Source organism: Rhinatrema bivittatum, chromosome 5 (assembly GCF_901001135.1).
Source record: "Rhinatrema bivittatum chromosome 5, aRhiBiv1.1, whole genome shotgun sequence".
Classification (NCBI taxonomy): domain Eukaryota; kingdom Metazoa; phylum Chordata; class Amphibia; order Gymnophiona; family Rhinatrematidae; genus Rhinatrema; species Rhinatrema bivittatum.
The window spans coordinates 300,087,674-300,100,587 of record NC_042619.1 but is presented as its reverse complement, the minus strand read 5'-3'; positions in this window follow the sequence as shown (position 1 = coordinate 300,100,587).

Here is a 12,914-nt window from a genome sequence, read left to right as displayed (position 1 = left end):
AGCTGGGGGGCGGCGGTGGCACAGAAGAGAGGGAGAGGACCAGTGTGGATCATTGGAGGAAGCAATCTACTTGCTGCCAAAGATTACGGAATGAGAAGGGTCTGTCGCAGTTCTACCTGCAACTGAAGACTGCAGAGAAGAGAGGCCTGGCACAGCGGAAGATTGTAGAGAAGAGAGGCATGGTCTAAAATGGCTGAAGCTGATACAGAGAGGGCGAGGCTCAGCACAGCTGAAGACTGCAGAGAAAAGGAGAGGTCCGGTGCTGCCAAAAACTGCAGAATGAGAGAGAGAGACTCAGCACCACCAAAGACTGCAGAGAAAAGGAGAGGCCTGGCCGGGCCCAGCTGAAGACTGCAGAAAGAGGGAAAAGATCAGCAAGGGACTGCTGGCTGAGCCCAACCCACTGGCATATCATGGGGTTACCTGCGACCGAAGACTGCAGAGAGAGGGAGAGGTCTGGTGCCAACAGAAACTGAAGAAGAAGCAGAGACCTGTCACCACTGAAAACTACAAAGAGAAGAAAAGCATCAGCATGGGACACCCGGCCAAAGACTACAGAGAGAGAGGCCCTACTGAGTGAGAGAGGGAGTCTTTGTGTGTGCGCGTGTGTGTTTGTGAGAGAGAGAGAGACAGTATGTGGACAACGAATGTTTGTGTCATGTGGGAGCATGTGTGTATGCGTGTGTGTAAGAGAATATGTGTGAGAGAAGGGAGTGTGTGTGTGAGAGACCGAGTGTTTGTAAGAGAGCATGTGCGAGAGATTGTGTGTGCAGGTGTGTGTGTGTGTGTGTGTGTGTGTGAGAGAGAGAGAGGGAGGGAGCATGTATGTGTGAGGGGGAACGTGTGTGTGTGTGTGTGTGTGTATGAGAGCATATTTGAGAGAGATGAAAACATTTGTGCATCCCACCACCCTCCCCTTCTCAATTGTAATCTTAGGATGACTGGAAAAGAAAAGTTCCCAGGTATGGAAAGCAGAGAATTTTAAAAAAATCCTTATTAGTTTTAATTATTGGGTGATGTATTTACTGGCGTGTGGGAAATTAAAAAAAAATTTATGTGAGTTTTTAATTATTTATTTTATTTTTATTTATTTATTTGGAATTTCTTATATACCGATAGCCATTTGCACATCGTATCGGTTTACATATAACTAATAACTTGTGGGCATAGCCCTTACAACGAACAGTAGAGAGATGTGGAAAACAAATATACAAGAGATATATGAGTAATTAATAGATAAATACAACAAATACAAGGGATATATATGACTATAAGAACAGGGAGTATAAAATGGGTTTCTTAGACAATTATATTAATAATTATATCTTAAAGAGAGCAATTATGATACAGGGGTTATGATACTAGCAAAACAAGAACATTAAACTGTACAACGTTGCTATGAGAAAGTGTCAATACAGTGGAGGAGAGCTGAGTAAATCAGGGATTCAATAGGGTGGGTCGGGGAAAAAAACAGCATAACGGAGATATAAAAAAGGGTGTGGGAGAAAAAAGGAGGGTGAGGGAAAATACAAAAGGAGGGCAAACAAAGGAGTAGGAGAGAGGGGTGGGTCAAGAGCTACAAAGAGTAGGAGAGAGGGGTGGGTCACGAGCTACAAGGAGGTGGCCAAGAGGGTTAAGGGAGTGGCAGAGATCGCTAAAAGGGGTGTGAGTCAGATGCATGGGTTATCCTATCGATATCCTGTTGTAGGGTCTTCTTCATTGGGAGAGGGGAGCATGTGGGTAGGCCTGTATGAACAACCAGGTTTTTAGGTTTTTTTTAAATTTAGGAGTTGAGGTCTCAGTGCGTATATCAGGGGGTAGGGAGTTCCATAGGGTAGGGCCAGCAAGGGAGAATGCTCTATTCATGGAAGAGGTAAGTTTGAATGTTTTGATTGTCGGAGTGCGGAGGGTTCCTTGGAGGGCGGGGCGGGTGGGTCTGATGGAGGTGCACAGATGTAGGGGAGGGGTGATCCAGTTGAGGTTTTCATTATTCAGACTTTTATGTATGAGGGAGAGGGCTTTGTACAATATACGGGATTGTATAGGGAGCCAGTGAAGTTCAATAAGTGTTGGTGTGATGTGGTCCCTTTTTTTGGAGTTGGGGAGGATACGTGCAGTGGCGTTTTGTAAGAGTTGTAAAGGTTTGGTATGTATTGAAGGGAGGCCAAGGAGGAGGGCGTTACAGTAGTCTATTTTAGAAAAAATAATAGACTGGAGAAATGTGCGAAAATCAGAGAAGTGTAGTAATGGTCTGAGTTTTTTAATCGTTTGTAGTTTGAAATAGCAGTCTCTGATGACAGAGTTGATAAAGGGTTTGAAAGATAGTTGGTTATCAATGATGACACCAAGGTTGCGAGTGTGTGATGAGAAAGATGTCGATGCGTGTGAGAGGGGGATCGCTGGCGAGGGCTGCTTGTTGAAATGATAAGAAGCTCAGTTTTTTGGGGGTTGAGAGCAAGTTGCATGTCTGTGAGGAGTTGGTTAATGGAGGAAAGGCAGGATTCCCAGTTTTGTAGGGCGGTTTGGATGGAATCAGAGAAAGGGAAAAGAATTTGCACGTCGTCTGCATATATAAAGTGCTTGATACGCAGATTGGTGAGAAGAGTGGTAAGGGGAAGCAAGTAAATGTTAAAGAGGGTAGAGGAGAGGGAGGAGCCCTGGGGGACACCCTGGGGGAGACTGATAGGTTCAGATTCAGTGTTATCAACTAGGACAGTGAATAGGCGGTTTTGTAGGTAGGATTGTATCCAAGAGAGAGCGTTTCCAGCAATTCCAATACTGCTGAGGATGTTGAGAAGGATAGAGTGATTGACAGTGTCAAACGCTGCTGAGATGTCTAGCATAGCAATCAGATATGAAGAGCCCGAATCAGTTCCTTTGATGAGGGTGTCAGTAAGTGAGAGTAGGAGTGTTTCAGTACTAAGATGCTTCCTGAAACCGTATTGAGTTGAGGGCAGAATGTTGTGTTGTTCGAGGTGGAGAGAAAGGCGTGAGTTTACGAGTCTTTCGATGATTTTAGCTAGGAGGGGTAGATTGGAAACAGGCCTGAAATTGGACAAGGTGGAAGGATCAAGGTTAGGTTTTTTTGAGTAGGGGGGTTTTACTACTGCACGTTTGAGAAAATTAGGGACTGTGCCTTGCTCCAAGGAGCAGTTGACGATGTTGGATAGCGGTTTAGCAATTACTTTGGGAATAGATAGTTTAGAGGGGATAGTTTCAGAGGGATGAGAGGATGGTTTCATCTTTCTTAAGATGTTCTCTATTTCCAGTGAGGAAGAAGAATCAAAAGAGGAAAGGGTAGCTGAAGAGTTGATGATAGGAAAAGAAACATTGTTGGTGCTGTGAGAAGTTTGCAGTGAGGGATGAAATTTTATCTCTAAAGAAGTGAGCTAATTCATTGCAGCGGTTCTCGGAGGTAATTGTTGCAGGCTGTGTGTGGGTGGAGTTGGTGAGGTCAGCAACCATTATTATTATTGGATGTTCAATTATTGGATGTTCTATTCATTATCCATTTTATAATTTTTTTTTTATTTATACATTTTAATTATACATGCTGCAATCATATACAAAAGAAAACATATAAACAGAAAACATTCTAATCATAAGGCAAAAAGAAAAAGAAAAAGCAATAAGTGCATAAGCCTTAGACCTCAATACAATCAAGGATGGAGATGCATTATAGGGAGATTCTCAATGAGGAAAGAAAAGAAATAAAAGGAAGCTCAAAGGCCAAAGCATGCCTTACAGTTGAGATATATCTATCAATAATGCAATTGAACAACCTAGCCATTAGAGACAATTTTTTGATCAAGAAAAACACGTAACTGGTCAGGAATTGTAATGGAACTCTCTAACAGGGCAGCTATATCCAATGGAGGATAAGAGACCAGGCATCCTGATAGAGGTGTAATAGAGTTTCTATCTCTCCCACCTCTGTAATGGAACTCTCTAATGGGGCAGCTACATCCAACGGAAGATCAGAGACCAGGCATCCTGATAGAGGAGTAATAGAGTTTCTATCTCTTCTCCGAGTTGGTAAAAAAGAAACTTTGTAACAATACAATACAACCAACAAAGCAGCCCTATCTTGTTCTATACACATTTATAATATACATTGAATAGCAATTTTTTTTTACAATTTTTATTACAAAAATATTTACTTAACTTTTTACTTTAACAACTTTTGCTTAAACATTAGAAAACTATACAGAATTAAATTATATATCCTTAAGAACAAAAATAATTAAAAAAAAAAGTAGGAAAAGCTCTGGAACTCATGGGGAGCCTAGCATGCTGACAAATATTTTACAGTATCTTTTTGTTAGTATGGTTTTACTATTATGATTGATGTTTTACATTTCTTGATTTTATTGCTTAACGTTTTATGAGGAATGTAATGTTTCTGTTTTTCCATTGCTCCATTGCATGCAGAATCTGGCTTCTTGTAGTTTCCAGTTCAGTTTTTAATCTGCATATTTCTATTTATAATTTATGGTCGTGTTGTTCTGTATTTGATGAGGGTCTTTGCTTTCTCTGCATGTGTGACTGAGATGAGGTAGTCTGCTAACGTGTAGTTTTATGTATCTATAGCAGGCTGGCTTGTTCTGTTTTCCTAAGAGGTGTGTAGGTGTTTTAGGTCCTGGTGTAATATTTGCAGTGTTGCTTTTCATAGGAATGTTATGTACGAGCTCTGGCAGTTAGTGCAGTTTTGGTATAAGAGCTTTACTATATTGCAGTTGTAATTCACTTTACTCACAGATTTGTGAGGGCCAAGCTCATCCCAACTTCATTCTAATAAGCCTAATACCATCGGTCCCAAGTGTCTTTCTCATCTTTATTCAGGATTTTCAGGTTGGCACCACAGCAGTGCATGTAAATATCATATACTTGCTGTAAATGATATTTTGACCTCAAGGCTCTCCTTTTTTTATGTAAAATCTATTATAAATGCATAATTTTAATTGCATGTGAAGATAGCCATGGAGAAGGGCTGGAGGTTTTTTGCCTGGTGTGCCCAATATCCTTGCACTGGGCCTTCATGCACCCCCCTCTCCCTCCTTACCCCATTCATGGGTCAAAAATGCCTAAATGGTGAAGAAGTGATCCTGCCCCACCTGTTGGCATGTAAAAATGGTACCGGCTGGCCCTCTGGCCAGTGCAATTTTTTTTTTAATTTATTGTTTTTATTGGAGTTTTGAATACAAACAATAATAAGATACAATGCATTAAGAACATGTATAAGTGAACAAAATTGAGTAGATAGCTATGTAGCACCTCTTTATCATAACCTACCACAACCTCAACTAAACCCCCCCCCTCCCTCCCCTCCCCTCTAAGTTATTAAAGATACCAGTACCAGGTGCAGGACCACTATGATTTCAATGATAATAGTATGAAAACTTATGAGATATAGGACTTGGGCAAATGGGCACAGTCGCATATCCAGAGTCAACTAAAAGGGGACTGGGACAGATATTGTTCTTGGGTACTCAACCATTTATTATTTATGGTGGAAATGTAAGTAGACCGTAAGAGCCAGGCAGGAGTGGGATACAGCTTTTTGTGTCTGGTGGAAGAGAATCCAAGAAGGACCTCCAGATAGCCCATATTTTAGTTTATTTTCTAAAGGAGACAATTTGGCTGATAAGTATTCCATTGTGATTAGTTTGAGCATCTTTTTTCCCATATGATTATGGAAAGGGGGAAGAGCCAATCCAACTTGTACGAATCACCTGTTTGGCAGAAAGGCTGGCTGTATCAAGAAATAATTGGGTGTGTCTGGTTATAGGCTGGGAAGCATGAGAGTAAAGCCCAAACAGCTAGAAATGGAGATCCATCAGAAGGGAGACCCTCAGGGGCAGATTTTAAAAGGTACACGTGCGGCTCGCACAAATGTACACCCGATTTTATAACATGTGTGCGCCGAGCCCTCGGAGAGACCAGCTGGCTTTTCCCGTTCCCTCCGAGGCCACTGCAAAATCGGAGCGGCCTCGGAAGGAATTTTCCTTTCCCCCCCACCTTCCCCTCCCTTCCCCTACCTGTCCCGTCTCCAGCCCCAAAAAAATCCACCCTCGTACCTTTATCTCACAAGTTACGCCTGCCAGAGGCAGGCGTAACGCGCATGCCGGCCAACTGCCGGCACGCGATCCCCCGGCCCAGCGTCCTTACAAAGGCCTCTGACCACATCCCCGCCCCCGCCCCGCCCTGGACTGCCCATTTTTTTCAAGCCACGGGACTTACACACGTCCCGGGGCTTTGCGCGCACCACCGGGCCTTTTGAACATAGGCCCTATGTGCATAAATCCTCCTGGATTTATGCACGTATCCCTTTGAAAATCTGCCCCTCAATGTGGTTGTACAAGTCTTAATTACTGAAACCCAAAAATTGTTTACGGAAGCGCAAAGCCAAAAACTATGCAGAAAGTCATTGACAGCAGTTTTACATTTTTCGTATATGGGGGACGGGCATATCTTACATTTGAAAGCTATGGATTGGGGGATATATAGCTGCCACAAAAATCAAAATTGTATCTCGCGTAGGGCTATATTTTCAGAAAGTTTGGGAATGTTGGAAAAACAGTGATGGAGGTCTTGCAAAGATAACTTTATCTCTGGCCAGTTCGAACAACGTGTATGAGCCAAGTTGATAGAAGAGGTAGTTTTAACCTTTAAGAGCCATCTGGCAAAAAGAGGAGGAATGGAATAAGGTGAGTAAAATTATTAAATTGACCTAAGTTTGGGTGTATAAAAATAAGAGAGTGGCTAGATATAATGATGTAGTTGAGGAAAAGCATAAAAGTCCGTGCGTGAACGGTGATATTTACTTTGTAGGTCCAGAAAGCTTGTTAATATGTTGGAATTGTCCATAAAAAAGTGTCACAATGAGATCAGCTAGTCTCCACCTCTGAAATATCCCATATGACATTCCGGGGTGAAATTCTGGATTGTCACATATCTCGATAAATGTTGTTGTAGCCTAATTTCTTACATAGGAAGATCCAAGCCCTCCGACAAGATGAAACTATCAAAAAGGAAGATGGAAATGATGGGAGAGCTTTTGCTTTGCATTACAATAGCGAAGATAAAAAGAGGCCTCCCAACCAGACTCGCAGAAGGTTAATAGGGGAATGAGGTGGGGGTCCTTGAATCCAATCTTGAATTGTACGCAATATACAGGTCATTAATATTAATGGCGAAGATCTGGGCAGTTAAGGCCCCCTTTAGAAATAGGCTGTTGCAAAATATTCAGAGGGAGCCTGTCCCATTTCCCCCTCCATATGAAGCATTTAAATTCACTCTCAATGTCTCGAATATCCTTGCGGAGGAGCCACAAGGGGACCATTTGTAAAATATAAAGCCATTTAGGTAGTTCAATCATCTTTAAAAGATGAATTTGACCAGTTATTGAGAGAGGGAGATTCATCAATTTTTTAATATTATGTCTGAGGGATCTGAGGAGAGGCTGAATGTTTGCTGTGTATAATTGGGATATGTTAGTTGGAATACAGATACCTAAATACTTCATGTCTGTATGTACCCATCTCAATTGGAATGGGCTCACCCAGGTATGTTGAACATCGCCCGTCACATCTAAAACCTCTCATTTATCTTGGTTTATCTTCAGACCAGCAAATTTACCAAATTGATGTGCAAGAACTTGAAGTAGCGAGTTTTGGGGGGATATTAAAAAAATAAGAACATCATCGGCAAAGGCTGCAATTTTAAATGAGATATTGTCGATTTCTAAATCTGAGATATAAGAGTTATCTGCAATGGTGCATAAGAGTGGGTCGATAGAAAGCAGATAAAGCAGAGGTGAAAGGGAGCAGCCTTATCTGACTCCATGGCCTATTTGAAAGGGATCAGATTTGTCCCCATTGGCTATTATGTAAGAAGTGGGATTTTCATAAAGACGAGAAATACTAGCTATAACATTCCCAGCAAAACCAAATCTGTCTAGCATGGAGAATAAGTACAGCCAGGAGACTCTGTCAAAGGCCTTTTCTGAGTCAAAACTGACTGCTATGGCTGGCAGCCCTTTTTTTTTTGCACAGAAATGCATTGCTGAAATAAGTTTAATAATATGGGAACCTGCAGTTCTACCCTTGATAAAACCTACTTGATTGGAGGAGATAATGGAAAGGAGAATGGTACTCAGCCAATATTTTAGCAAACATTTTCAGATCGCAATTGAGCAGCGAAATTGGCCTGTAGGATGCTGGAAATGTGGGGTCTTTACCCGGTTTAGGAAGGAACATGATATGTGCTGCATTAAAGTCTTTTGGGAAGGTACCAGTATGTGAGGCATTATGGTAGAGAGCCTGTAACGTTTGTGTGATCTGTTCCTTCAATATTTTGTAGTAATCGTAAGAGTACCCGTCGGGGCCTGGTGCTTTACCAGTTTTGCTAGAAGAAATAACATTCAGAATTTCTTGGGTCTGTATGGGACGATTAAGGAATTATAATTAGGCATCTGAAATGTAAAGAAGGGATAAGTTTTGGAAAAAAGCATTTTCTTCAAATGTGTCCCCTGCCCTATCCTCAGTGCCATGTGATGTTTTCAACTTTTCTATGAAGGTATTCCCCCTAGCAATTCGAACCGCATTCACTAGCAGTTTGCCAGCTTTGTTGCCAAAGTGAAACAGTTTGAGATCTGAGTATTGCAATATATGTTGCGACCTCTGGTGAAGATATAAATTTAGACAGGTGAGGGTGGCTAAATAAGTTGATTTAGAGTCTTCCATTAACGTTTTTATCATTTTGTCCTTGGTTATTTTAAGTTTAGATTTGATGTCTAAGATGGTTGTATTTAGTCTGGCATTTCTGGTTTTCAAATAAGCTACAATTTCCCCCCGTATAACCACTTTACTAGTCTGCCAAAGGAGCGAGGGGTTGTCTGCGTGAACTTTATTGTGAGTGAGAAAATCCTCCCATTTAGATTTCAGAAAATTCTAAAAGTCTTTATTATCTCAGAGAATGTGGGAAATCGTAATAATTGCACTGTATCTTCCAAAGCAGTGAGGTGGAAGTTTACCCAAATGGGGGTATGATCTGAGATTGCCATGGGACCAATATCCGCATGTATAATGTGATGAAAAAACTTCTGAGAGCCTAGGGTGTAATCGATCCTAGATAGCGATGTATGAGCTCGGGAGGTCTGAGTGTGTTGGATTAAGAATCCTCCAATAGTCAAGTACTTGGAGTTGGTTACAGAGATATTGGATGCTCTTCTGATGAAAGGAGATATTCCAAGGTTGTTACGAGGGGAGTTTGTGTATATGAAGGTCAGAGACACAGTTAAAATCTCCAGTTATGAAGAGTCAACCTTTCTGAGGTAATAAGAGTTTATGGTTAAGTTTATCAAAAAAACTGTGACAATAGTCATTAGGACCATAAAGATTACAAATATTTAGATCTTGGCCTTTGATGAAGCCCACTAAAATAATGTAACGCCCTTCTGAATCTTTGATTTCTTAGTGCAATTGAAACGGTACAGATTTGTGAAAAAGGATGGCTACCCCTGCTTTTTTACCTAAGGCCTTGGAATAGAAAGAAACAAGAACCTACCCAGTCTCTTTGAAGTTTTTTATGCTCAGTGTCTGATAGATTAATTTCTTGCAGGCAGGCGATCATCGCCTTGTGCCTCTTAAGAAGCTGCAAAATTTTAGTTCTCTTAATTGGTGAACCCAGCCCATTAACAGCGAAGGAAACTAGACGTATTTGATCACCCATTGATCCCAAGGGAGGTTTTGAGTATATAGAGATAAGAGATGTAATAGTGGAGATCTTGGGCCCCCCAGCCTGGGCTCAGAGTGAAATCAGTATAGTGGTTTGGTAAAAGGGACTCAAACACCTTAGAGAGTGCAGATTTATTTATTTATTTATTTATTTCAGATTTTTATATACCGACATTCTCAATACAAGTATCGAATCAGGTCGGTTTACATAGAACAAAACTGTCGCAATAAAGGCGTTACATTAAACAGCGTTTCTTAACATATGAGTAACATATAACATATCATATAAAAATAAATAAATAATACAAATTAAATATTACATAGACTATAATAATAATAACTCGTCAACAGGACGTGGATAAATGAATGTTTAAGGCATGAGTAAATATCTTGAATAATTAGAGGGGTAGTCTAAATTGTGATATGTGGGTACATAGACCTTGTTGATGTGCAAAAATCCGAGTTATACATGAGTAAAAGGAGACTGATGAATCAGAGAAGGAGTCTTAAACAGGTGAGTTGTTCAGATCTGACGTGGTTAGATCTTGAGGGGAGTATGGCTGATCGAGGATCTGATGTTGGACTATTTTTCTCTTTGACCGGTGTCGGAGTGATCTTGTGATTCTGTGTAGGCTTGCCTGAAAAGCCACGTTTTTAGGTTTTTCTTAAAAGTTGGATGACAAGTCTCTTGGCGAAGATCCAGCAGTAATGAGTTCCAGAGGGTGGGCCCGGCTGTGGAGAGTGCTCGTTTTGTTAGTTTGGTTTTGATCGGGGGAGCATATAAGGAACCTTTGTAGTTGTACCTGATGGGTCTTTGTGAAGTGTGAGGGCGGAGTTGTGAGTTTAGATTTAGGTGGGCAATGCCCATGATATCCTTGTGGATCATTGATAATGTCTTGTAGGTGATTCTAGCTTTTATAGGAAGCCAATGAAGGCTGTGAAGAATAGGTGTTATGTGGGCTCTTTTATTTGTGTTAGTGAGTAGTCTCGCTGCGGCATTCCACACCATCTGTAAAGGTCTTGTGGATAAGGCTGGAAGGCCTAGCAGTAGAGAGTTGCAGTAGTCCAGCTTAGACAGAATTATGGACTGGACTACTAGCCGGAAGTCACTGAAGTGAAGAAGAGGTTTAAGATTTTTTAGCACTTGGAGTTTGAAATAGCATTCTTTAGTTGTGTTGGTAATGAAGGATTTAAGGTTGAATTTGTTGTCGAGACGCACCCCCAGGTCTCTGACGGAGGTGGAGTGGTTAATAGTTAGTTTTGAGAATTGTGTAGCGCTTGGGAGTTGGTAAGGGTATGGTTTTCGTCAGGTGAGATGATGAGGATTTCTGTTTTGTTTGGATTGATTATGAGGTTCAAGCTGGATAGCAGAGTGTCGATAGCTTGTAAGCAGTTATTCCAATGTGCCCAAGTTTTTTGCAGTGATTCTGTGATGGGCATGAGAATCTGGATGTCATCAGCGAAAATATAATGTTTTAGCTTGAGGTTAGAGAGTAAGTGGCAGAGTGGAAGCAGGTAAATATTAAAAAGCGTAGGGGAGAGAGATGATCCTTGTGGTACTCCTCGAGTTGATTTGATAGGATGCGATTCTTCATTATTGATTTTTACTTTGTAGAATCTGTTCTCCAGGAACGATTGGAACCAGCTATGCGCTTCTCCTTGAATTCCTATATCGGATAGCCGTTCGAGTAGGATGGAATGGTTGACTGTATCGAATGCGGCGGATAGGTCAAGAAGAGCAAGGAGGTACGGTTGTTTTTTTTCGAGATTAAGAAGGATGGTGTCAGATAACGATGTTAGAAGTGCTTCAGTGTTTTGTGATTTCCTGAAGCCGAACTGGAAAGGGGAGAGAATATTGTTATCCTCCAGGTATTCCGACAGTTGCTTGTTGACGAATCTTTCCATCACTCTTGAGATCAGGGGAAGGTTAGCGATAGGGCGGAAATTTGCAGGGTCATCCGTTGAAAGGTTTGGTTTTTTTAGTAAAGGTTTTAGAATGGCTATTTTGAGTTGATCTGGGACCTTTCCTTGGGTTAAGGAGCAGTTGATGATGTCTGCTATTGATTTAGAGATGGTGTTAGGAGTCGATAGGAGAAGATTGGAGGGTATGGTATCCAGAGGATGGGAAGATGGTTTGAGCTTCTTGAGAATAAGTTCGATTTCCAATGATGAAGGAGTTTCGAACGATGATAAGCTGTATTCTTTGTAATGTGCTGAGGTTGTCAGCTGTGGTACTGTTGTTTGTTGGGTGGAGATTGGCTTAAGGAGGTTGGTGATCTTTTTATCAAAGTAGATTGCTAGTTCCTCAGCTTTGTTGGCTGCTTGTTCATCTGGAATGATAGGTGGAGTGGGTTTTGTTAAGGAAGATACAAATGAGAATAGAGCTTTTGAGTCCAGTGCAAAGTTGTGGATTTTTTTTTTGCAAAGAAGTCTTTTTTGGCCTTTAGGATGGCTAATCTGTATGTGTTGAGATGGGATTTATAGTTTAGCGTTGTGGTGGTGGAAGGAGACTTGCGCCAACTGTTTTCTTTTTTCCGAAGTTCTTGTTTGAGGGTTTTGAGTGTTGGAGTGTACCACGGTTGTCTTTTTGCTTGGGGTGGTTTTAAGGATTTGGTGATAGAAGGACATGTAAGATCTGCGATCTCATTTGTAATGTTGAGCCAGGAGATGATAGCTGAGGAAGCGACTGTTAAATCCAGTCGGTCAAGTTCTTTGGAAAGAATATTACTAAGATTGTCTATGGGGCAGGGTTTCCTGTAACGTATAGTGGTTGCTGGAAATATGGGACGAGGCTGGTCTTTAATTTGAAGTTCTGCAGAGATGACGTGATGGTCCGACCATGGGACTGGGACGCAAATAGGGTTATTGGTTGGTGTTATGCCATAGTTGAGAAAGATCAGGTCGAGGGTATGTCCCGCTTTGTGCGAGGGATCTTTAACTATCTGATTGAAGCCTAGGTGGTTGAGTGCTGAGAGAAGGATATCACAGTTATGGGTTAGAGGTGCGCTGTTTACATGTAAGTTAAAGTCTCCCATCAAAATAGCTGGTTTGTCCTGTTTGCAATGTTTTGTTGTGAATTCAATTAGTGTTGAAGGGTCTGTGTCTAAAGTTCCAGGTGGTGAGTAGACTAAAGCTATTTGTAGATGGTCCGAATTGAAAAAGGCGATTTCAGTATTG